The sequence below is a fragment of the Dermacentor albipictus genome, chromosome 1, assembly GCF_038994185.2.
Source record: "Dermacentor albipictus isolate Rhodes 1998 colony chromosome 1, USDA_Dalb.pri_finalv2, whole genome shotgun sequence".
Taxonomy (NCBI): Eukaryota; Metazoa; Arthropoda; class Arachnida; order Ixodida; family Ixodidae; genus Dermacentor; species Dermacentor albipictus.
Window position 1 is genome coordinate 176166612 of NC_091821.1, and position 23820 is coordinate 176190431.

Sequence of the window (23820 nt, forward strand, 5' to 3'; positions counted from 1 at the left end):
GGAGTAATGTTTGCAGTATGTGCACAGTACCATCACGCGATCGACCGAACATCAACGCGACTTCACAAAACCTTTGTTTCGTTTTTCATGCTTTAACAGCGTGACAGCTCAGGGCCTGACTTCACAAAACTTGATGTTCGTAAGTACGAAACAGCTTTTAACGTTTATTCGCCAGAGTAGAAAAAAAAATCTGTCGTCATGCCATCACCGTCACGCCAACGTCGTCGCCGTCATTGTTTGATTGCTTGCGTCGCGAACTAACTACTCGCGTCACAAACTCGCTATTGCTTGACGTATACACGAAAACATTGGGCCACCTGGTAAGCTTTGTAGAGCATCTAACGGTGCTGGATATTTAACTGTCTAGAAAATAAACAGTTTTAGAATAGCGTTAATCACCTTACGTACGTTAAACGCAAGCACCGTTGCGGGACGTTGCGGTGCGCGTCCCTTCAAGACATGTAGTTTAACGTGCGGGAACGCAAACGTAAGGACGATATTGGAAGTAAGGGCACCGTCTGGTGCCTTGTGCCAAAGGTATCCAAGCGAAGGCAACCCGTTAGCAACCAACCTGTTGCTATGTGGACGCGTCTCGTTTAAGCATACGGACACCGGAATCGCCGAACGATCTCAGAAATTGGACACTCTATGCACCCATTTCTAATGTTTCAAGTGAGTTTAGAGGAAGCGAAAGCTCATTTCAATAATTACTGGTGATCAACACATTTACGCTGAAGCGGGAGCCATATGGGTGCCGCCATGTTCGACAACGCTATTTCTTAGCGTACAGTGCCGTCCAATGCTGTGTAGAGTGCGCGAACGGCCAGCTTTGCTCTGCGGGACGGCCCCTGGCTACGGTTGCTAGGACCGAGATAGCGTGCCCTGAAGCATGCGCAGCCTCATAAACATGCACACTTGCGCGTGTTGCATTTCACCAGCGGTCATGTTTGCAAGCGCCTTTGTTACCTCGAACAGTCCGGGAGCACGGTTCATTTGTTGCGAAAGGATCGGCGCGCTTTATCAGCCCATACGCTTCATTCTATGGCATTTGCCGTGCCTCAAGCGCCCTCAGACCGAGTGCAGATTAAAGTAAAGAAAGGCGCTTTTCAACCTCGCCACTCGTCAAAACTAGTTCTGCATGTATGTTGGGCCGTGCATTCTCTTAGGCACATTATCTCGGACCCAGCAACTGCCGCGGCCGGTGTCACCCTACACAGCAAAGCCGGCCGCTCGCGCGTTCTACACTGCAATGGACGGCACTGTACGTAAACTTTACCAACGTTAAAGTCGCCAAATAACGTGCGTTAACATAGCGCACGTAAACCATAGAAACCCAATAGCGTTCGAAGCATGCGCAGTGATGACAACGCTATTTCATTACGTACGTAATGCGTTTGGTTGCAACCGCTATTCTAAGACTGACTAATGTTTCGAATAATATTGATTTCTACAGTAAGTGGAGTGCATAGTATTTTATCGAGTTTTCATTTATTTAACGCGATAGTGTTAAGGGCCCCCGTGTCGCTGAAAATCCGGCGCCGGCACCCGCGGTCGAGAAAATCGTCCCGAACCACGCATCCCGATCTACGCAGGCACTCCGCGTGGCGCATGGGCGTTACTGAACTAATCGAATCGCTCAAAGTAAAACGCGCCAGAAAATTACACACAACGACTTACACACAACCTACAGACATGATATGTTACAGCTTGGACCGACCGTGTATAGGCGGCGCAGTCTAACACATCATGGCAAAGTGCTAGCAGCTACGAGGGAAGAATGGGAGAAATTGGCACGCTCTTGTTGTTATGAGCAACTTGTTGCTATGGGACGTGACGCGCGCGAAAGGCATTAGTAAGATTGACCACCACTAGGGCGTTTCATCCTCGAGTCTGGCCGAATGGAAACTGGCACTTGTGCAGGTGATCTCGCTCGTGCTATATGCGACGGACCGAGCGCGCCATGCGTCATAAAGAGCTAGCTCACTGGGCCCGAGAGAAATACGCGTATTCGTGCAATCGTGATCTAGGGGTTGGCTCGAGCATCGAGGTTCCATGCCACCACAGGACACCGGAATTACTTTTGAAGGCGAATAGCTTCTCTTTGGCTCGTTCGCCATTTTCGTAGCCGGGTGGGACTTTCACCACCGATGCATAGGCCGCGTGCTCTCGCACAATTAACGGAGTTACAGGGCGCGTTCGTTGCTGAATGCCAACTGTCATAGCTCTTTGAGATGCACGTGCTGTCCCGTGGGTGGCTTTGGGCGTATGAAAGGCTTGCATGCTGTGGTGGAGCGCTTGGTTTACACTATGCATCGCTTACAGATGTGCTAGTCGACGGTTCTGCCCTCTATACGGAAATAAGCTAACAACAAATGCTATACCTAAATGTCCCATCTGCAACAAATACGCCTTCAAGTGCATCATTCCTTCGATCAAGCGAATAGATGTTTAGAAGCGTTCGGCTATCCGAATACGTTCACACTCATCGTTGATGATCTCTGAACAATTTTTGTTTAATAGGATTGAAACTACGCGAGACAGGAACCTATCTATACTTAACGCAAAGGGCCTAGGATGAGCTAAAGAATGTTTCACCCTTACAGAAAAGAAAAAGCCCTTTTCATCAGAACTTTGCAATAGACAACCTAGACTAAGAAAATATGCATTTTTCAAGCAGCTGTCTAGACATTGGTCAATTAAATGTAACCAGGAAGTCGCGCTGCCATCGTCAACATTGATCAGTGGCATCTTCTCTGCAGTGTGATTACCTATATGAACCATTTGACTGCGTTTGACCGGTGGAAGCACGAGCGGCTCGTAATAACAAACGCACAGCTCTGTTTTTCATATTTTTTTATAGCGTGTACAGTAATTCTAGCTGGAACGGTGCGGATGTATCTTCCATGGGCAACCAGCGCTGAAGCTTCGCGTGCCTACAAGAAATCCGTAACACACAGCAAAGCGAGTGGTAGAATACAGTTTTCAGTTGCGCATAGTATGATTTCTTCGTGTCAGCAAATTCACCGATCATCTTGAGACACACAGCTCCTCACATGAGAGGACACCGCCGTGCTAGGATGCAGCACCGCATGCGCTCAAGGTAACGCACGCGGCCATGGACAGAACTTTGCTGGGCACACCGGGTTAAGTAAACGTTGATACAGACGCGCGTCTGTTACCGCTGCATACCGGATGGTGTAAGTATACCTTAGTTACTCAAACTACCTCCATTGTTCACTCGGCCTTCTGCAGGTTGAGGCCCAACCTTCCTTAATGCCTTAGTCACTCTATGTTGACTCTGCAGAACGTCGGCAACGTCGACCAGCAGCAAAATCGAAAGACGTGTGGCGACACCGCCTCGATGTTCCCTCGACAGCTAGTTGTGACGTCATAGATTTTGACGGCGTCTGCTTGGGCTTATATTGACTGTTTATGGATAAAAGTAGACCGCATTATTATTTTAAAAGAGGTTGAACTTAGAACTTTCAAGAAAGTTTACCCAAACCCCAAAACGGCTCACATGGAGAAAATAGAACACTTTGCAATCCGCGACGTCACACCGACGTGCCGACTTGAGGGTTGCAGTGCAAAATTCAAAAATAAAACTTTGACCGTCATTTCCTGTTCCAATAATCAACCTATTACCGCAATATCAATAAGAGTCTTTCAGGAGTACTTTATCAACCTAAATTGATTCAGTGTTTCTCTTTACACACTAAACATTTTAACACCCTTAAGGGTGTAAATCAGTTTGTCGCCAGACGAACACCCTAAGGGTGCTGTTGTCTACACCCTACAGTTGGGGTGCCATTATTGCACCCTAGAGGAAGGGTGTCCAGCAAAATAAATTTAGGGTGTAAGGACATTCGTCCAGATTAACACCCATCTGTGTGGGTGTTGGAAGGGTGTACAGCCTTTTATTTCTAGTGTGTGTGGAAGGCAGGTTCGGCAGCACACGCCTTCAATTACTATTATGTACAGCGATCCACGCGCAACTATTGTGTGTGCCAGAAGGTTCAAGTTCGGCTACCAAACGCACCGTTGAACAGCCGTCCTTGAAGCTTCGATGGGCATACGCAACACCTATACGTGTGGATCACATTACATATTAGTAATTCATGGTGTATATTGGTCAACCTGTCTTCGCTGCACAAATACAACCTAGCAAACTTGACACTTTTGAGCATGTATATCAACACCAAGGTTATCACGATTTCCATATCCAAATAACATGCAAAAGACTGGTAAGATATATGCTGCATTTTCAAGAAAATGCAAATATATTTATTGCATGCTGCAATACAGAGCACATATACATAAATCACATGAAATATAAACATGCACTATCACCAAACACATCGGTAAGTACAAGAACATGTACATTTCCCACAAAGGTATCTAAAATATATGTATTGATCAAATCTGTTATTAGAGAAGAAACTATGTATAGCGGCACTGAAAGAGCCTGGGTTGATTCGCAGTGTTTTGGGCCACATAAAGGAATAAATATTTAGTATTAGGCTCCAGTGAACGAAAATTCAAGTTTGGATGCCTTAAAGAAAAGGCATATTGCAAAGGTGAATTAGGGAAGCAATTGAAATGCAGAGCAAACGCACAAGAAAGACACCTGTTATTTTGTACACTAATGTAATCGCAAAGCATTATGAAAAGTTTGGAAAGTCGATGTAAAGCATAACTGGCCAACATTTTTCAGACTGAAACAATACTTTTCAAGCATAGACATGCTTTAAGTGAGGTTTAAGCCAGGAGCCTTATTGCAAATTTTCTATTTCCAACAAGATTACTTGAGCACAAAAATACGTAGAATTCTTTAGTGCCTAGATAGTTTGTCCTCTTCTGTGAAACGAGAGTTCTTTGGGCTAAAGTTGCTGTGTAGCGGTTTTTCTAACTACAATACCAGTTTCTATATATTTTTGTTTTGTAACTCGAAGACACTGGTACATATACAATATGTAGTTTGAAAATAGGTTCTTTTCTTACTATAAATCAAAAGAGTGCATATTCCACATCTACTAGTGCCTGGGTGCAAAGTGCAGTAGGAGGCCTGATAAAAACAAACCACTGTTGATTAAACGATTTTGCTGAGCACAAAATGTGGACAGTGTTTTAAAATACATAGTAAATTTCTAAATTATTTGCATTTAGATGCAGTAATTCAAGATTAAGGCATGCTGTAGCATGTGAGCATGCAAATGAGCAAATATGGTTTAATAAATTAGCCATACTCAGGTTACTAAAAGAATGCAGGCATAGGCAGTCATGCAGAAGTTCAAGTTAAATATCACACTGTTAACATTTGCCAGCAAATGGTCGTATCAAACATTATAATTATACTGAACAAGGGTAGTTTCTTGGGATAGTTTGCAATTAATGAGATAAAATTACGTACAGCTTGAATGACAAGAACTGCGAGAGATGACAGACTGTGCTGACTTCCAACAATATTTCATTACGTTGCCACATCATGTGTAAATGTACAAAAGCGGGCATGCGCGGAATATGAGTCACAAGGGGTGTCTAACAGCAAGTGACTGTACTAAGAACATCGTCCTTTGAAAAAAATAAGCATTAGAATTTCTATCTGTTGAGATACAAGACTTCACTAAGGGTCAGCACAATAGAGGGGTCACTAACGCACACACTAACCAGTTTTCTAGTGAAATCTGCTTCTATGGTTTCCCGGATGACTTGTGACTCGCTAAAGCTTCCGTACCTTCAAAGAGGGGCACGCAGCCGCAGTCCCAGCAATGGATGCCGAAGTGGCCTTGAACAGTGTTATGCACGTTGTTAACGTGCTCTCCTAAATGATTGTTTAGGCGCCTGCCTGTCTGTCCAACAAAGTCAAATGAGATATTGTAAAGCTTTGCCTCCTTAACAGCCTCAATAAATCTTGCTCACACGGGATGCAACATAGTGTTGCTGCACAGGTTGATTGCCTTTCTTGGGTTGGCTACCCTTTGGCCTTAATATCAGCCATAGCGGAACAGCTTCTGAAGTGCACAAAACATGATGAGCGCGCTCGGTCAAGGAACCAGACGGTTGAAAGACACAGGTTTGCAGTGCTACCGTATGTTCATGATGTCTCCCATAGGCTAAAAAAGATTGGGGAACCTGCAGGAATCACAGTCCTTTTCTCAGCCCCGGAAAAGCCGGCAAGGCTCTGTAAGCATGTAAACGCGCCTAAATCGCGTCAGAGTTGTTGCTCTGGCGGGCACAGAAAACGTTTTGCGTTGTGTGCAACGAATGTGGTTTCCCAAATTCCCATTTTGAGGCAGTAAATATATGGACAAACAGGCAGGCGCCTAAATGATCATTTAAGAGAGCACTATAACGTCAATAACACTGTTCAAGGCCACTTGGGCATTCATTGCCGGGACTGTGGCTGCATGCCCCTCTTTGAAGATACGGAAGTTTTAGCGAGACACAGCTCACCCGGTAAATTATTGAAGCTGATTTCACCAGAAAACTGGGTAGTGTGTGCGTTAGTGCCCCCTCTATCACGCTGACCCCTAGTGAAATTTTGTATCTATACAGATAGAAATTGTGATGTTTTTTTTCAAGTGACCATGTTCTTTTTACAATGACTTGCTGTTAGAACACCCCTTGTTACTGGCTTTCATTTTCTGCGCATGACCCCTCTTGTGTATACACACACGATGTGGCAAAGCAATAAAATATTGTTGAAAGTCAGTGGAGTGTGTCTCTCACAGTCCTTGTCCTTCACGCTGTACGTCATTTTTTATACTGAACAGCCAATATTGATTCAAAATTAGAAAAATATAGTACACATCTGAGCTGCAAGAATGCAAGTGATGCAGCAAATGGCCTTTAGCTTTCCAAAAGAAAAAGAAATGTTCACGGTTAACCACGAGGTGCAGGGACTCCATTCTCTGAGCATCTTGACCAATAAGTGCAGCGCATGGCATTGCTGGAATCTTGCATCCTGCATTAGCAAAATAAGAAGAGAATCATGAGAATTCAGTCCGTGCAATTACACATGCACTTTGCGGGAAATTTGATAAAGCAACAAGCTCCTCAAAGTAACAAACTTAATGTGACTGGGCAGAATGCACCGCTCAGGCAACTGGGCAAGACAAGTGAAAGGTAGGAGAAGTTTCTATTTTGCAAATTAAGGAATTGCATGTTACTGTGAATGCTAAACCACTATGTCACTGTGAACACAAGGCACATACAGCAGCAAAAACATATAAATTTACAGTAGCCTTTTCACCATAGAAAATAAGAGTGAATAAAATTTAAAGACTACCAATGACATCTCTCAACAACACATTTGTACAAGAGTGTGTATGTGACCTTAACACAAAATTGACATTATGAAATCTGCAATATATCTGCATTACACTTTATAAGTACTGCAGGTGAGAAGCTTACGGGATATGGCACATTAGGAGTGAAATGCACAAGGTATTAAAAAATCACTGTTTTTGCACAACATTATTACACTAGGAGACAAGGAGTACTGTTTTACTGTTTAAATGAGGGAATGCCCACTGGCATTCTCATTTGCCCTGCAATACATGCATCCAGCCCAACAATATCCAACTCTCCAATGCACTTTATTAGACACTTTCTGCATCCTAAAATTTATCGTGTATTTCTTATTTACTAATTTAGTAAGAATTGGCATTTTGGCATACTTTCCTCGAAAATTTAGCATGCGTTGTCAACTATTTTTCTTAGAGCACGCCCCCTTCTTTCAATGGGTTAGCTTGGCAACGCACTGACAAGTAGTATTCTTTTATTTAAACTTATGATCCTTCCTCATGCTCCCACTTCATGCTCTAAACTGTGATGCCCCTCTGACGCAGTTTATGTTAATCTGTGACTATTTACATGGTCCTTCTTTCTGTAGCCTCTCAACTAGAGCCTGAAATTTCTTGTCACCTAGAACAATCGTCTTTCTTGCCTAAAACATAGCACGGTTACCCCTCATAGGGGGGTACTGTATATGAGTTTTCACATATTCAATGAACCTCAGAGACACAACCATCTCTCAACCTGTGTTGCTACTATCCGCATGAGTCACAATGGTTGTAAGTTGGCTACCTGCCCTCTCTCGCTTAAAAGTACATTTTGCCATGTGGGAAATGACCACAAGCATCACATTTCATTCAATGAGTGCTCCTGTGCATGTTTTTTTTCCGTCCTCTAATGGCTAGGTTCCACATGTTCAAGTTGTTTGAAAACTATCTAGCCTCAACCAATACTTTGTGTAGTTTCAAAATTATGAAACATTCATTGTTCAAAACTTGTTCCAAATTAAGTATGAGACATTTTCATGATGCAAATGAGGTAAGGTTGTGCTTAGAGACTATGATAGGCCTGCTATATACTGCAAAACTGTGTGAAATGAAATATGCTTGCAATTTTCATGAGCAGCTAGCTCAGTACAATTAGGCACATTACCTGCGGAAACGTTCTTTTAACACTACCGAGAGGTCCTGGTTTTTTGTAATTTCTTCAAGTTCCTTGCAGTCTATATTGCAATCCAGTGCATTTTGATTTTGATATTGTATTCAAAATAGAAACAGCTGAAATTTTAAGGTTTTGATAATTATATGGGAATAAATTAAAGGTAGAAGAGTGTAATGCAATGAGCAAATAACAAGCTTATTGCAGAGAGTAAACATTCCTTTCCTGCAAATAAATTGGTAGCAGGAAGGTCATACGAAATTAGCAGTGAATGCACAATAAACAATATGATGCTACAATGCCCCGGCATTCTGTGAATATTCTTGCACAAAGAAAATCCTCATTATGAAAGACCATCAAGAAAATGCAAATGTATATTTTGGATCAGCAGTAATACCTGCAGTATGCACTGTACCATCGGCAATATTTACAACCACAGACAACTGCACATCATATCAAGCTTAGGCGGCCAAGGAGCCCGAGTTTTATATTATAACTTGACTTAGTATATTACACTACACAACTATATCTACTTACAATGTTGTCTTCTCAACCGCTTTCAAGAAGACATTAACCATCTGTCTGAAGGCGAACGCAAGTGGCTTGCTCTTAATGGGGGGGCGCCAAGGCTGGGCATTGTGAAATTGCTGCTACCATCTGCACGACCTGCGAGAAACGACGCTCTAAGTACAAGATAAACAAATGCTATTGGAGCAAAAGACAAGATCATTGGCAATGAGTCTCGTTTTGGTTTGCACGAGAAAAGCCAAGAATATGGTCTTTGTGCTGCTTACTGAAGAAAAAGCCTCCTTCCATATGTTGCAGTCATGCATTAGGATTGTCACACAGCTGCATGCTTGTATGCTCATATGCTGCTGTCGCCAGTACGCCAGTATGCTTTGAAGTTTATTATTTCAAGTTAAATTGATTATTGTGTTTTCTTGCCAGTTCTTGGCAAACAGACCAGCAATGAAGTAGCTCACTTACACACATACTCCCTTTTGAGGAGCGAATTCACACACACGCACGCATGCATGGGCGCACACACACGCACACATGCCTCTACCACATGAGCAGCTTCCTACGCTTGACACACATACATTTTTTTTATCCTGTGTCACTCCTACTGCTAAGGCATAAAAAAATCCTTTGTGTTAACAACTCCAAACTCCTCAACCTACACCTCCAGCTTAAACACTTTCTCGAGAGCCAGGATAAGCCTTCTAGCTTCCCCAGTGCTCCAAACTGTAGTTACGAATTTCAATAGGGCTATAGGCGACAGCTCTCGAAGGGCATGCAAACTACCCGGAGACCTAAAGCTTGTATATGATACCTCTAAGGCACAACACTTCAAATTTTCAAAATGCAAAAAAGCTCCTGAAGACAATTGCTATATACGTAGAACGTCTCGAATAACCTGCCGCTAACAATTTCAGCGGTTGTGTGCATCAAAAGAAATGTGGGCTAATGGGAAATCCACGTCTTTAAGATCGGAATTAGTGTAATGGCGAAACACACTACCAGATTTCTTAATCATTTATTTATGCTCTGGATGTAACGTTCCTTTCACAGTAACAATCAAGGATATCGATTCATCAGGGCATGGGAGGAAAAAGGACGAAGCGTACACCTGGCGCCTTCCCACTGGTCCTCCCGAGAAACGGCGCCTCATACAGTAGTTGTCCAGGGTGGCTTGAAACCAAACTCGGCTTTCAGGCGGGAACACTCGCTGCACCAAATCGGAAGTTTTATTGCGAGTAAAACTCTACCGGCCTCATGCAATACAAACGCACGCACACAAAACGCACTCACACGCACACACAAGTATACGCACTCTCAAAGCGCAGACACAAAAGCGCGCACGCGCACATTGATGAACACAAACAAGCACACATACATGCATGCAGGCAGACACGCTAACACGTGCACGCACACACAGCAAGCCACAGACAACACACTCACAAAACACGTACGCACTAGACACGCGCAAACACGCCGGCCCATACAAACCGGCATGTACTGTACGCGCGCGCGCGCGCGCGCACGCACGCCCGCCCGCCCGCCCGCCCGCACACACACACACACACACACACACACACACACACACACACACACACACACACACACACACACAGCGAGCCGAGCCGAGCCCACGCATGCACACACACACAAAGCGAGCTGAGCTGAGCGCACACACGCACGCACACACAAATCGAGCCGAGCGCGAGCACACGCACAGACAAAGCGAGCCGAAAAAATGCCGAAGGCGTCCGGCAAGCAGCAACAGCAGCACGCGACCGCAACAGGGAGAACCAATACCGCGCCGGTTCTTTCGAAAGGTGGCTAAGCCAGTCGTCCTTTTTCTACGCGACGCAAAAGTGGTCGACCACATTTAACTGAAGTGCGAACGATCGTATTACAAGCAGCCGCGCTGAACGCACAAGAGAATCGCATCAATGAATGCTCAAGCGCTGAGAAACAAAGCGGAACTATGCAGGCGTACCAAGCCCGATGTAGATTTGACAAACATTAGTCACACGGGACGCGTTCGAAGTAGTTAACTTGGCCTAGTAGGAGTGCAGCTGCTCTTCCTCTCACATTAGCGAATTATGAATTATGCTACGAGATCACAGTGAGATATTTCTAAAGCGAACAAAACAAATACCAAATAAACGGGCACTTGCCTGAAAATTTCCATCATGCCAGTACTACCGACCGGGCACGTTGCAACTTCTCGTTTCAGCCTTCGTGGATCCATCTTCCAGTGCGTACGAACGCTTTGCTTTGAAGTGGGGCACGAGTAATACACAAAGCAAGGGCCACAACTTTTTCTACCCCACGCGCAAAACTAATCACACGTTTAAAATTATTTCGCACAGCGGGAGACGCGAACGCATGCGAAAACGAGCATGATGGCGCAGCTTCCGCCTTCCCGTCCTGCCGCGCGCCGAAGTGATGGTACAGCGTCGCCCGTCACTTCCGGTCGCTTTTCATTGGGCATGGGGCGGCCGCGCAAATTGAACGTTTATTCTGACAGGTTTGCGTGCTCGCAGGGCCGCCTGTTTGATGCTGCTTCGTTGTGATCTCTAACTAGAGCGGTGAGGCTGGTAGTTGCTACTACGTTTCGTGCCGAGCATTTTATTATGGGGTGGGGGCGCAGTCTGTGCTGCATCACTTAGGGTACAGTACGCAAATCGGGACCGTGAGCGAGACGATCGGCGCTCTTCTGCTGGTGCGATTAGATTACTCGCTGCGTCCGAACGAAGCAACTTTGCGAGGTCACAGCGTAGTTTCAGCGATATCGTGGCTCGATAAAGACGCTCACATCTTGGTCGTGCGACAGCGACGCGTAAATATTCATGAGGAGACTGAAGACTGCGTTTGCAAGTGCGTATGCTCTGGATAAGAAATTACAGCTTTGATGACACCAGCCCCTTATAGGCTCAGCCTTACAAACTGTATTTGAGGATGCACTTAGAAAGCAGATCAGTAGCTTAGTAAACCTCTGAATGAATTAGGCAAGGTACGTGGAAATTCGGCTTTGAGAACTTCCAACGTGATCTCCCCTCTACAAGTCTTTTTTATGGATTCACCATGCAAATTGTACGTTGATGCCATTGTACAGCAGAGGCTCGTCTAACAGCACGTCCCTGTTTGTTCAGCAATGTATCTAAACAGCTTCTTACATTTTACCACTTTTTGTTGGGCTATTAAGGGCACCGAAATATTAGTGCAGAATTGCGCAAGTTGCTCTCGTGTTCTCGCTCTGCTACTGCAGTTTTTCTAGAAGTGTTTAATTGCATGTTAATATTCCTGTAAGCACGAAAAATAATCATAATGGAATTGTAAGTGAAAGGGAGTTCTTTTTCTGGACGATACATTTTTGGAGTGGCCGTCATGCCAGTAACATCAGAATCCTTGATGAAATATCGACAGTCACTTAGGAATGCGAAAACTTAATCCCTTCACGCATTGACACTTGCAATTGTCACGTGACCATGATACGTTAGTTCATACATTGTCACGTGTTCTTCTCAATTCTACCTTAATGTCCCGTAATCCACCATGCTATAGTTTGTACGAACCTTAATCCAATTTATTCCACCCTTATTCACATGATTTCACATTATTTACCACTAATTGTTCATAATTAACGTTGTTGTATTTACTACCTTCTGTATCACTACTGACGTCATACAAGAGAGCGATGACTTCACATTTTATTTATTTATTATACATACATTCAAGGCCTAGTAGGCACAACAGAAAGAAGTGGTGAAAATATGCAATAATTGCAATGCAACGCAAGAATAGAAAATGAAACCATAAGATAATTTGAACGGCGACCTTGAATTAGTGGTGTCACAAATTGAGACTGTGGAGGCGGGAAGGCGGTTGCATTCAGTGGCTGTTCTTGGCAAAAAGGGAGAATGGCACATCAATTTTGTGTTGATGGTCGATGCGAGACGAGAACTTGGTGTCGTGAAAAGATTTTCTTTACGAGAAGGGTTAAATTAGCATATTCTATGAAAAAGACAGAGGCGAAAGTATTTGCGACGTAACCAAAGGCCAGGTTCACCTAGTGTTCTTTTCATGGACGTGACGCTAGAATGAAGTGAATAATTTGAGAGAATAAAACGGGCGGCGCGGTTCTGAATGCTTTCTGACTGCTTTCAAGGTAAATGACAAGATTGGCATGAGCAGGGTCCCATATGGATTGTTGTTGCGGAGAACGCCACCTTTCCTACCTGAAAGGCCATGAAACGCTTTCGCATCAGAAATGCAATACATACACACATTGCTCAATGCGTGGACGTGTACACGTTACTCAGATTTATGCATCAATACGTTCAACACCCTACAGGCGTCGATTTAACACCCTTCTTAGAGCAAAGTCACACCTTATGTATGGTATACACCCTTGTGATAGGGTGCTTTGGTCGAAAAGGGTGCTAAAAGGGTGTGGGCATGGGTGTAAATGCCGAAAGCACCCTATTAACGCCCATAAGGGTGTAAAAATGTTTAGTGTGTACTGTCCTTTTAAGGTTATTGAACTTATTATTCGTCATGATAACGAAAAAGAAAATTATCCACGGCATATTCGTCAAAAGGCTGCTCACAACGCACGCTTGATGGAAATGTGTTCCGCTTCATCTGCCACGGTGGCTTAGCGGCTATGGTGTTGGGCTGCCAAGCACGAAGTCGCGGGATCAAATCCGGCCGCGGCGGCCGCATTTCGATGGGGGCGAAATGCAAAAGCACCCGTGCACATAGATTTAGGTGCACGTGAAAGGACCCCAGGTAGTCCAAATTAATCCGGAGTCTTCCACCACCGCGTGCATCATAATCAAATCGTGGTTTTAGCACGTAAAACGTACCCCAGAATTAAATTCAATGTGTTCCGCTTCACCAGTGTAGAGTATAGTACGCCAGAGCAAACTATAGCGGGCGACCCACCTACATTTCATATAAATTCGTCTCTCTCGTGGATATGTAGGCTGTAGCATCGTTGTGTCTGTATTATCGTTGGCCTATATGCCGTCTGTGCCAGCTAACGTTATAATGGCCAAGCCGTTAAAAAAAATAAAGAACTGGTCGCAAGATATGATTATAAGGCATTCGGTGTTCAGTCGTCGGTAGTCTGACGACCGCACATTGTAGATCTCATAATCGTACCTTACTCTATACTTCGTTTTTTTTTCTTGTTTAACAGCTTCGCCAATGTCACCTACGACACCTCACATAGGTGGCCATTGCTATACATTTGCAGATAACGAAATTAACCGATGGTAACAGTTCAGCGCTCACCACGCATGTCTGACGCAGTCAAGTACCACACGTTCCATTGAGCAAAGCGGCATTTTATTATAGCCTTTCATCTTTTGCTTTTACCCCAAGTCAGATACGACTCCAGCAGCCACTTTTCTTTTTTTTCACTTCTTTCTGTAAACCGGTGCTCCCGTGCTTATCTGCAACGCAGAATCCAGAAGATAGACCCGCGGCTTCTGCGAATTCTGGCGAAATGCGTGTCTGCGGAGGTCGCGTAATTAGTGCCGAACGGGCGTAATTAGCCACCTGGCTTCACGCATTGCGGCCTGTATCCTTTGCCAGAGAACGCATTGAAATCTCTTTCCCGTTGCGTGGCGTTGCGAAAGACGCCTAGAACGACTTCCCAACAGCAGCAGCCCAGAGGCCGTTTGCCGTAGGGAAAGGCAACAGCGACATACCGAGCGCCTCAAATGAGTTGCGAAACGCGGGGGAACAGCTTCCGCTTCTCTTCTGGGCGCCCTCCCTCTCGTTCGACGCTCTGCGCGCGTGCGGCGCAGGCCTCGACGCCGCATTCCATTTGCTGGCGAGAAGCTGGCTGCCGTTCGAATTTGTGTTCGCTTAACTCGGCCAAACAGCGCGGCTGCCGCTGTCGCTGTGCGAGGTGTCGTCGGAGGGTCCGCCGCCGAGCGCCGGCGACTCCGCGCGATTGAAATTTACGGCGCGCCCGTCCCACATTGTCGACCGCCCGGTGCTCTGCTGGCGCGGCAGTCAGATAACTCGCCTCTTCCCGCCATATTATTTTTGCCGCCCGTTCTTTCTGAGCGAACCCATTTCCTAAATACTTTCCTGCGTCCTCTTCGCTTTGAACTTTTTTGTGTCAAACCTTTTCGATTCACACATGTTCGGTCGTTGTCAATTGTGTTGCAAAGTTCGTTCGGCTCTGAGCGATAGGCAGTACGCGTGCGGCACTCCGTCGCATCGCGGTTTATAAGTTTCTCTCTTCCCACCCCGCCCTGAAAGTGGGTAACCCAAGAATGAAAACGCATACTATTATAACCAAACGCAATTTATTATAAGTGCTATCATTGCTGAACTGTATCAGAACTTGAACACGTTTTACCTGAGCAACTGTGGTGGTGCATTACAGGTTAGATTATGGGATTTTTACGCGCCAGGACCACGATCTGATTTGTTGCAATGTCGCAGTGCCGTTGCAATGCCAACGCAACGTCGCAATGTTGCAATGTCATTGTTTTCCACTGTCGTGCACAAGGCGTTATTTTCAACCGGCTGGATAGGTACATTCAAGCTTGCTAGATATAAAATAGTTGCTGTTCTCATATTTCGTATTTCTGCAGTACGTTTTTGCATAGCACACACTATGTGCAAGTGACAAAACTGACTAAAGGAAATATATTCTGCAGCTGTATGCTTTTCATGACTCTGAAGACGGAAGAAATAAGGTGAAAGTAAGTTTTCAATCAACAGAATTAATCGGCGCCTGAAACGGTCAAGTGCAATATGCATTCGGACATTTGACAACGTCGACGAGAAGCGGTTGCTCATTTTTCCAACATCCGAATCTCAATCTTTCTGCTTTTACTTTTCTTTAGTTCTCAACTTTATTCGCCACTCAGAGAGGTCCCCATCTATTTCTTCGTCCTGATTTTTTTTTTTCGTCGCGCAGTATGGTCGGCGCACCATTTCTCGAAGAGCCAATGCTTCTAGATTTCAAATTTTCTACTTGAGCAACATGTGCAGTCTACCTGTGTCTCTATAGCCTAATTCAAATATGTATAAACTGACTATTCGTTGTTTTCGCTTGCGCGACACCTCAAAGCTTGCACATACATGCAGTAGGTGTAAAGCGTGAGAAGACAGACAGCTAGAGCTACGGTCACGGCTAAGAAATTGTCACAGCTAAGTATCATAAAATCAGGAATAGCAGAGGCAAGAATCTCGCTCTCTGTTGCGCTTTCGTCCTCCCAAAAAGAAAGCGAGCTTACGTTGTGCTCTTCTTTTTCGCTTCTTTTACGTTCACCCAGTCTACATTCGTTTCGCCTGTCTTGCTTGATGGCGTACTTGTTTATACATATTTTTTTTAACCGAACGGCACCGGCGCTTATCGTTTGCACTTCAGCTCACAGAAAAAAGAACATGCGGACGCGTTGGAGCGTTTGACACCGCCGAAGAAATAAGCAGCCATTATACTCGAACTTCCAGAAGACGAAGCAAAATGCGCTGGAGACGACGTCGAGGGCTGCGAGCGCTAGGAAGAGGAACAAAGGTGATCCTGTCTCACTCTCTCATCTTGTTTGTTTTTCTATTTACTTCCCTATCTTTCTTTTTTTCGCTCCACGGCGCCCATACCCCTTTTCTCGCTCTCTCCTCTCCACGGCCTCGCTCGGCTTGTTTTTGAACGCCGCGTGCGCGAGGTGGCGCAGCTGCCATCCATCAGCGATGGACGTGCTCGGACGGGCGTGTAAACGAATAATGTCGGGCATCCTCGACCCGCTGCCGTTCGTCCGGCGTGAAACCTAGCAAGCAACGCCTCAGGAGGTTTGAGAGCGCCGCCTCTGTGCGCACGGGTTCTGCAACAATTCTTTAACACCGGCGTTCGGCTGTAAGCAAAGGACCCATCTTACGCTCACCGCTTTGCCACCCATCTTCGCGGAGCGTATTCGTTTACGCCGTTGCCGTTGTATAGCCACTTGCTTCCGGTCATTTTTACCCACTTGAAGAAAAATTCTTTGCACGGCTATTTTCTTTTTTCTCACTCTCTCTCTCTCTTTTTATTTATGGAGCAACGATTCAGGAACATGCCCGAAACATTTCGGCGTGTTCCTTTATACAGGGTGTTTCACGTAACTTGAACCAAGGATTTGAAACAAGCGGTTAACCGCAGCTGAATGAAACCAACAACGTATGTTCTGTCGTTGTGTGCCGCTCCTTAGAGCATTTATTTTTATATTCCGCTTTATTAGTTGATTAACTAACATCAATTATCAAAAATGTTATGGTCAAGTACGTTTAATTACACCGTACAGGGAGTTCAGAAACGACCGATCTAATTTTTTGTGGCACCTTACATGCTGCGTGGTGATTGTTTTCCGCGTTTAAAAGCGAGACCGCGAAATACGTAAATAAAACCGCGTGACTTCGCTCATGCGCTGTCGTATTGCAGCGCGCTCGCAACCGTGCTTCGAACGAAAGAACGGCGTGTCCGTTCGCTTATCAAAGACGGCGACCTGTCTTTTCGGGGTGCCGCCGTGGAAGGTGCTGACGCACGGTGAAGCCGATGCCCGGGGCCGCGGTCGCTCACTTCGCCACGGTCTGCGCGCACAGTTCTCTCGGTCGAAGCACGGTTGCGAGCGCGCTGCCATACGATAGCGCATGAGCGAAGTCACGTGGTTTTATTTACGTATTTCGTGGGCTCGCTTTTAAACGCCGACAGATATCACCACGCAGCATGTAAGGTGCCACAAAAAATTAGATCGGTCGTTTCTGGACCCCCTGTATAACCTAACGAAGCACACTTAGCCCTAAGGTGAATATAGTAAAATTTTAATCATTGATCTTAGTGAGTTAACTAATTAGGTGAAATATAAAAAAAAACATATTTGCAGGAGTGGCACATGACGGCGTGTAATTTGTTTCACACAGCTGCGGTTAACCACTTTTTTTTTTAATCCTTGGTTTAAGTTACGTGAAACACCCTGCATTTTATTTCGTTGTCCTCTTTGGATAAGTGCAGTAAAAGGTTACATACAGGCGAAAATATAGCGCACTAGACCACTAACAGAAAGGATACTCGATTTCCTGCCGGTTTCGGTGCATAATAAGGTGTCTCGGCAAATGCAACGAATTTTTTCTTGGTTAAAATAAGATGAAGTCAGTCGGATTAGGGAAGCGTAACTTTGCCGCAGCTAAGCGCTGAGTTATGGCTGTCATAAGATATTTATGAAGATATGCAATAAATATCACTTACTTGGATGTGTCTATAGCCACCTTTGATATCAGGAAAGGAACCTGCGTATTGTATACGCGGTTAGCTCGTACTCGCGAGCATGGTACACTTCAGAAGAGTACGCATTTGGGCTGGTTGGTTCATGATTACGAGCAATAAAAAACAGCGATAAACGACGGGACGAGTGAAGGGACACAGACAATAGCGCTGTTTTTATTGCTCGTAATGGTACACTTGTTTCAGGGTGGCATTTTGGTTTGAAGCTTTAACGCTGCGAACGGGTTGGAACCAGTCATGCGTGCACACTTACAAATAAAAAAAATGTACTCAAAATTCTACGGTCTTTCCTGATTGCTCTTTCTGCGCATTAATCGTTGTGCCAGGCGTGATCGTTTGACCATGTCATTTCTTTCTTTATTTTTTATTTCCTGCTTTATGATTTCCTGTCTGTCTGTCGGTCGGTCTGTCCGTCCGTCCTTCCCTTTCTTTGAACGTTCCTAGAGTTATGCTGGTCAATAACCAGCTCAGCTAGAATCATTGCTTTTTGGTCGTTCGGCGCCTCGCATTGCGTATCACGCTGTCACCTATTTCCTTCCACCCTAGGGCTTGCAAGGCAGACGTGGTGTTACCCGTGGTCACTGAAAACAACCCCGCCGCTGCGGTTCGCAATCTTTAAATTTATGACGAATAACGTGATACTTCAAAAGCTCGCATCGCGGTCGTAGATTTTTTTGTCGCGAAAAAAACCCAAGTCGCTTGCCGCCTTTTATTTTCACTTTATCGTGGAAACCAGCCTGTACCCGGTGCTGCGAACGGTCCGGTGGTTTCATATTCCAGCCGTTAGTGCTTCGATTCTTCTTGCAGCCTCGCCCTGTTTACACGTCCTCACTGTGAAAGCACAGGCGTCGCTCTTCACGTCGTGAGGAATACCGCCGAAACAAATCGATGCCAATACGAGCGAGAACCGCAATTTTTCACTGCAACAAACGAGCCCGACGCGTGCGAACCCGCACACGTCCGGCACATCAGACGTGGCCTTCACAACCGCAACCGGTCGTGACGTCGCGCGGACGAGCCATCAAGACCCGTCCGGGGCGGCGTTTTGAAAAACGGCCACACTCGTCCGGCGGGCGGACGCCGGGCCGAGCCGGGCGTTGTGGCCGCAGCAGACGAGCGGCTCGTCGCTTCGGTCCGGGCGCAGACGACGCTTGGGGCCCCATCTGGCCCCAACAGCGCAGGCTAGGCTTCACGCTCGCTCCGCAAAGGCGGCCCACTCAGGTGAGAGGAGAAATATTCCGCCAGAGCGAGTGGAACAAATTTACGCTCTCCCTGAGTTATGGCGCCAGGGGTAGCGGGGCCCGACGTCCATATCTATATCAATGGCCTCCGAAGGAAATGGATCCCTGTTGCGCTTCGCCGACTTTGCGATTTGCGCCATCCTTCCTTGGATCGGCTTCGCTCTTCTACGGCCCGGCCGCCGCCGCCGTATGGCGGGCGTGCGAGCGCCCGAGTGTCGGGACCCCCTCCTCCCGTCTCTGGGAGGACGTTTTGCGCCAGAGCCCCGAGTGCATGGATATATGTGTAACGAAGCTGTTCAGGCGCTGTGCGCTGGCTCGAGTCTGAGATGGTGATAAATTGGGAAAGCCCGAGATGTGCAGCCCTGGCGGCGAATGAATCCACCCCCGTGTCCATCCGCTGCCGGCGTCTCTCGCGCGCAGCTGTGCTTTACTTGCCTTGCAGGCCTGGCGGTGTCTAGATGGCGTAACAGCTCACCCCTTCCAGGGATCCGAAAGTATAGGCTTCCATTTACTCTTGCAAAGCTTCGGCCTCATTCTCGTTTGGCACAACAGTGAGTGTTAGGTTAAATTCGGGACTGCTTTGCCGCTTTAAAGTGGATATTGAGTGCAGAAAATAGAGCCACGGCATGAAAAATGAGAAAATGAAGAAAGGAAGCAAGCCTTCCCGTCAACGCATAAAGCTTCGTTTCTCCGAGGAAATAATTCAGAAGGTCTTGGTATAGTAACGTACGGCGTACTAAAAGTTCCAGCTTTAATAATGTCAGTGATATAATCACAGTTACGTTGATTACGGCAGAGCGGTTCCATTAAACATCAGGACAAGATTGGAAGAGCTTTAACTGTGACCCTCATTTTTCTTCGTTCAGCTGCTATCACTGTTAATGCGCCATTTACGCGCCCACGTTCTCGAAGTGGACGTGTGATATGCGTATAGTCGATTAGGGTTTGGTTTGATTGGTAATATGGAACACTTCGTCTGGATATGCCCGCAGTTAAGTGTGGAACGAAAGACGCAGCTTCCCAGCCAGCAGAGCAAGAGTCTTCCCCACACGAGATTCCAAGTCGTAGTGCTCCCTGAAGGTCCCCCAGTGATCATGCAAGATGTTCTAGCATGTTGATTGGCTTCTTCTGATACGCAAAGTTTGGCGAAACACCTGTTTTAAGAACTTAGGAAATGCTAAGGCTTATTAATTGCAAGCCAAAGAAAGCCAGGCTAATCCCAACTGTTCTATCAGCACCATCACCACTACCACCACCGGTACACCCACCACTACAACGATCACCATTATCAACACCGATGGCACCACCACAGCCACCATCATCCCCAACACACAATTACCACTACAACAACCACCCCCACTCTGCAGCACAGATGACCGATTCCCGTTTAATACAAAATAAGCAAGCAAAGTCGCAATTGTATACGCTGGTACTCCCGCCGTTCTATGATGTGTGCGCGTCTCGCAAGACATCAACAATGGTGACGCCACGTATTATCACAAAATATTGCCCCCTCGGTGCCATCGCGACGTCCACTACTTCGAAAGAAAATATCTGTTCAGTAGTGCTTATTTTCTTCTATATTTTTTGTACGCCGTGTTTTTATTCTTATTTTTTGCACTGATCGTTTCGTATAATTATTAGGGGTGTGCGAATAGTGATTTTTGAGATCGAATAGAATGCGAATTGAATATCGAACAGTTTTCGAATAAGGAACAACCGTTATCACAATTATTATAAAGCGATGTTCATATCCTAGTATTCCTAAAGTTAGCAAGTTTCCGTCATTACATAGTACGTTATCAAGTCTTGTTTACTGAAACTGCAAATGGAGCATTCTGAGCCAACAATATACAATACACAAATACTCTATAGTGGATCACATACATGTTATCAATCAGGTAATCAAGAAATGCCCAGAGTGCAATCAACAGCTCTATAAGGCTTTCATAGGTTACGAAAAGGCATTTGATTCAGTAGAGATACCAGCAGCCATAGAGGCATTACATAATCAGGGAGTATGCTAAGACGCTTACGTAAATATCTTGTAAAATATCTACAGAGATTCCACAGCCACCTTAACTTTGCACAAGAAAAGTAGGAAGCTACCTATAAAGAAAGGGGTCAGACAAGGAGGCACAATATCTCCAATGCTATTAACTGCGTGCGTGGAAGAAGTATTCAAGTTATTACAGCGAAGCTGTATACCTCTAACGTCCAAGGAAATTTTCATGTCGTTGGCGTGGTAAGCAAAAAACTGCTTCACCTCCGCCGACCCGCGGCGGAGGTGAAGCAGGCGTTAAGCACTCCCTATACGTGCGCCGATCCCCAGGATAGTGCAATGCTGGGCCCACCCGCGCCGCAGGTGCAGTGCGCCATTAAGGGGCCCTCACACACTGCTTCGCTGGTCATCCTTCTTCACAGAGTGGAAGGGAACTGCGTTTTTCTTTTAACTGAAAAGGCTTAGGAGTGAGAATCAACGGCGAATATCTCAGCAACCTTCGATTTGCCGATGACATTGTTCTATTCAGCAACAATGCAGACGAGTTAGAACAGATGATTGAGGACCTTCATAGAGCGAGTGTAAGAGTGAAGTTGAAGAATAATATGCAGAAAACAAAGATAATGATTATCAATAGCCGGACAAGGGAACAAGATTTCAGGATCGCCAGTCAGCCTGTAGAAACTGTGAAGGAGTACGTTTACCTAGGTCAGTTACTTACAGAGGACCCTTATCAGGAGAAATACATTTACGGAAGAATAAAAATGGGTTGGAGCGCGTACGGCAGACATCTGACTCATCGGCAGTCAGCTCCTGACTGGAAGCTTACCATTATAATTCAAAAGGAAGGTGTACAATCAGTGCATTTTACCGGTGCTAACATATGGGGCATAAACTTGGAGACTGCCAAAGAAGCTTGAGAACAAGTTAAGGACCGCGCAAAGAGCGATGGAACGAAGAATGCTAGGCATAACGTTAGGAGACAAAAAAAAAGAGCGGTTTGGATCAGAAAGCAAGCGGGTATAGCCAATATTCTAATGGACATGAAGAGAAAGAATGGAACTGGGCAGGTCATGTAATGCGCAGGTTACATAACCGGTGGACCATTAGGGTTGCAGAATGGGTGCCAAGAGAAAGGAAGCGCAGTCGAGGACGGCAGAAGACTAGGTGGGGCGATGAAAGTAGGAAACTCGCAAGCCCTAGTTGGAATCAGTTGGCGCAGGACAGGGGTAATTGGAGATCGCAGGGAGAGGCCTTCGTCCTGCAGTGGACAAAAATATGGCGATGCTGATGCTGATGATGATTATTTGTTTGCATGCACTGGGCTTTTCAGAGAGCGCTATGCAGCCTGTAAAGCATGGCTACCTAAGTGATGTAGCCTGCTCTACTACGTAAGTTCTCATTTTTCATATCTATACTATGCCCGCGAACGTGAAAATTTAGCATAATTTTACTCCAATTCTACATTTAATTAGGTGCGGTTAAAGTTTTGTAATCTTCTAAAAGCATTCGAAAAATATTTGCATTTATGAATAGTGACTGTTCCATTCGAAAACTGAATCGAATAGGATACTATTCGATTCGTCATTCGAAAGTTTCGAATATTCGCACACCCCTAAGATTCATTATGCACTGATTGGACTAGCAACTGTATTTGCGGTGAGATTCTTTATGGTGGGTATTATAACTATAGTGTTTCCTTTTTGGTGTCATCTGCTATATTTATTGTTGATCACTCTTGCTTATTTCAATACGAATGGGAAGTATACTAACCACTATTCGCCAAATACAAGAAAAAGATACAAAAGTATGTATGTTCATTCTCCTGGGAGGGGAAAGCTATAGTCAAGCCATCTGAAGCGTTTTCCCTCCCTCTCTCTGCCACCTCTCTGGATTAAAATTAAGTGCCATCGGCCATACCATGCTGAATACGCCGGTTCTCGTCCGATTAAAATTAAGTGTTTATATTATTATTATTATTATTACTATTATTATTATTATTATTATTATTATTATTATTATTATTATTATTATTATTATTATTATTATTATTATTATTATTATTACACATCGTCGCAAGGTGTAAAAACGAATTCCGAGGAAGCTTGTCACGCGTTTGACGGCGTACGCCAACGATGGCTGCATGGATGACTTCTCTGTTCTCACAGCAGATCAGTGCCTGAGACAGTGGTTCTGCTTCCAAGGTTTGCCAAATCTATTCCTTAACCATGAAAGCGTAACCACCTACGACGCCTACGATGGACTCCTATCAACGGCCAATTGCACCCGCTAGAGCCATCTTCGGGGACTATAGGACTCTCTTTAATATC

General features: G+C 45.3%; 1 protein-coding gene and 1 long non-coding RNA gene across 6 annotated transcripts in view; one reads left to right on the forward strand and one right to left on the reverse strand.

Annotated features, from left to right (window-relative positions):
* LOC139052546 (cell adhesion molecule Dscam1-like) overlaps positions 1-23820 on the forward strand; it is a 1125159-nt gene that overhangs the window by 710584 nt on the left and 390755 nt on the right. The window lies entirely within an intron of this gene.
* Positions 6579-11352, reverse strand: LOC139056103 (uncharacterized). The gene is made up of 4 exons (XR_011512159.1): positions 11139-11352; positions 10083-10183; positions 8992-9120; positions 6579-6964 (listed from the first exon to the last, which is right to left on the reverse strand). It is a non-coding gene; the product is annotated as an uncharacterized lncRNA (long non-coding RNA).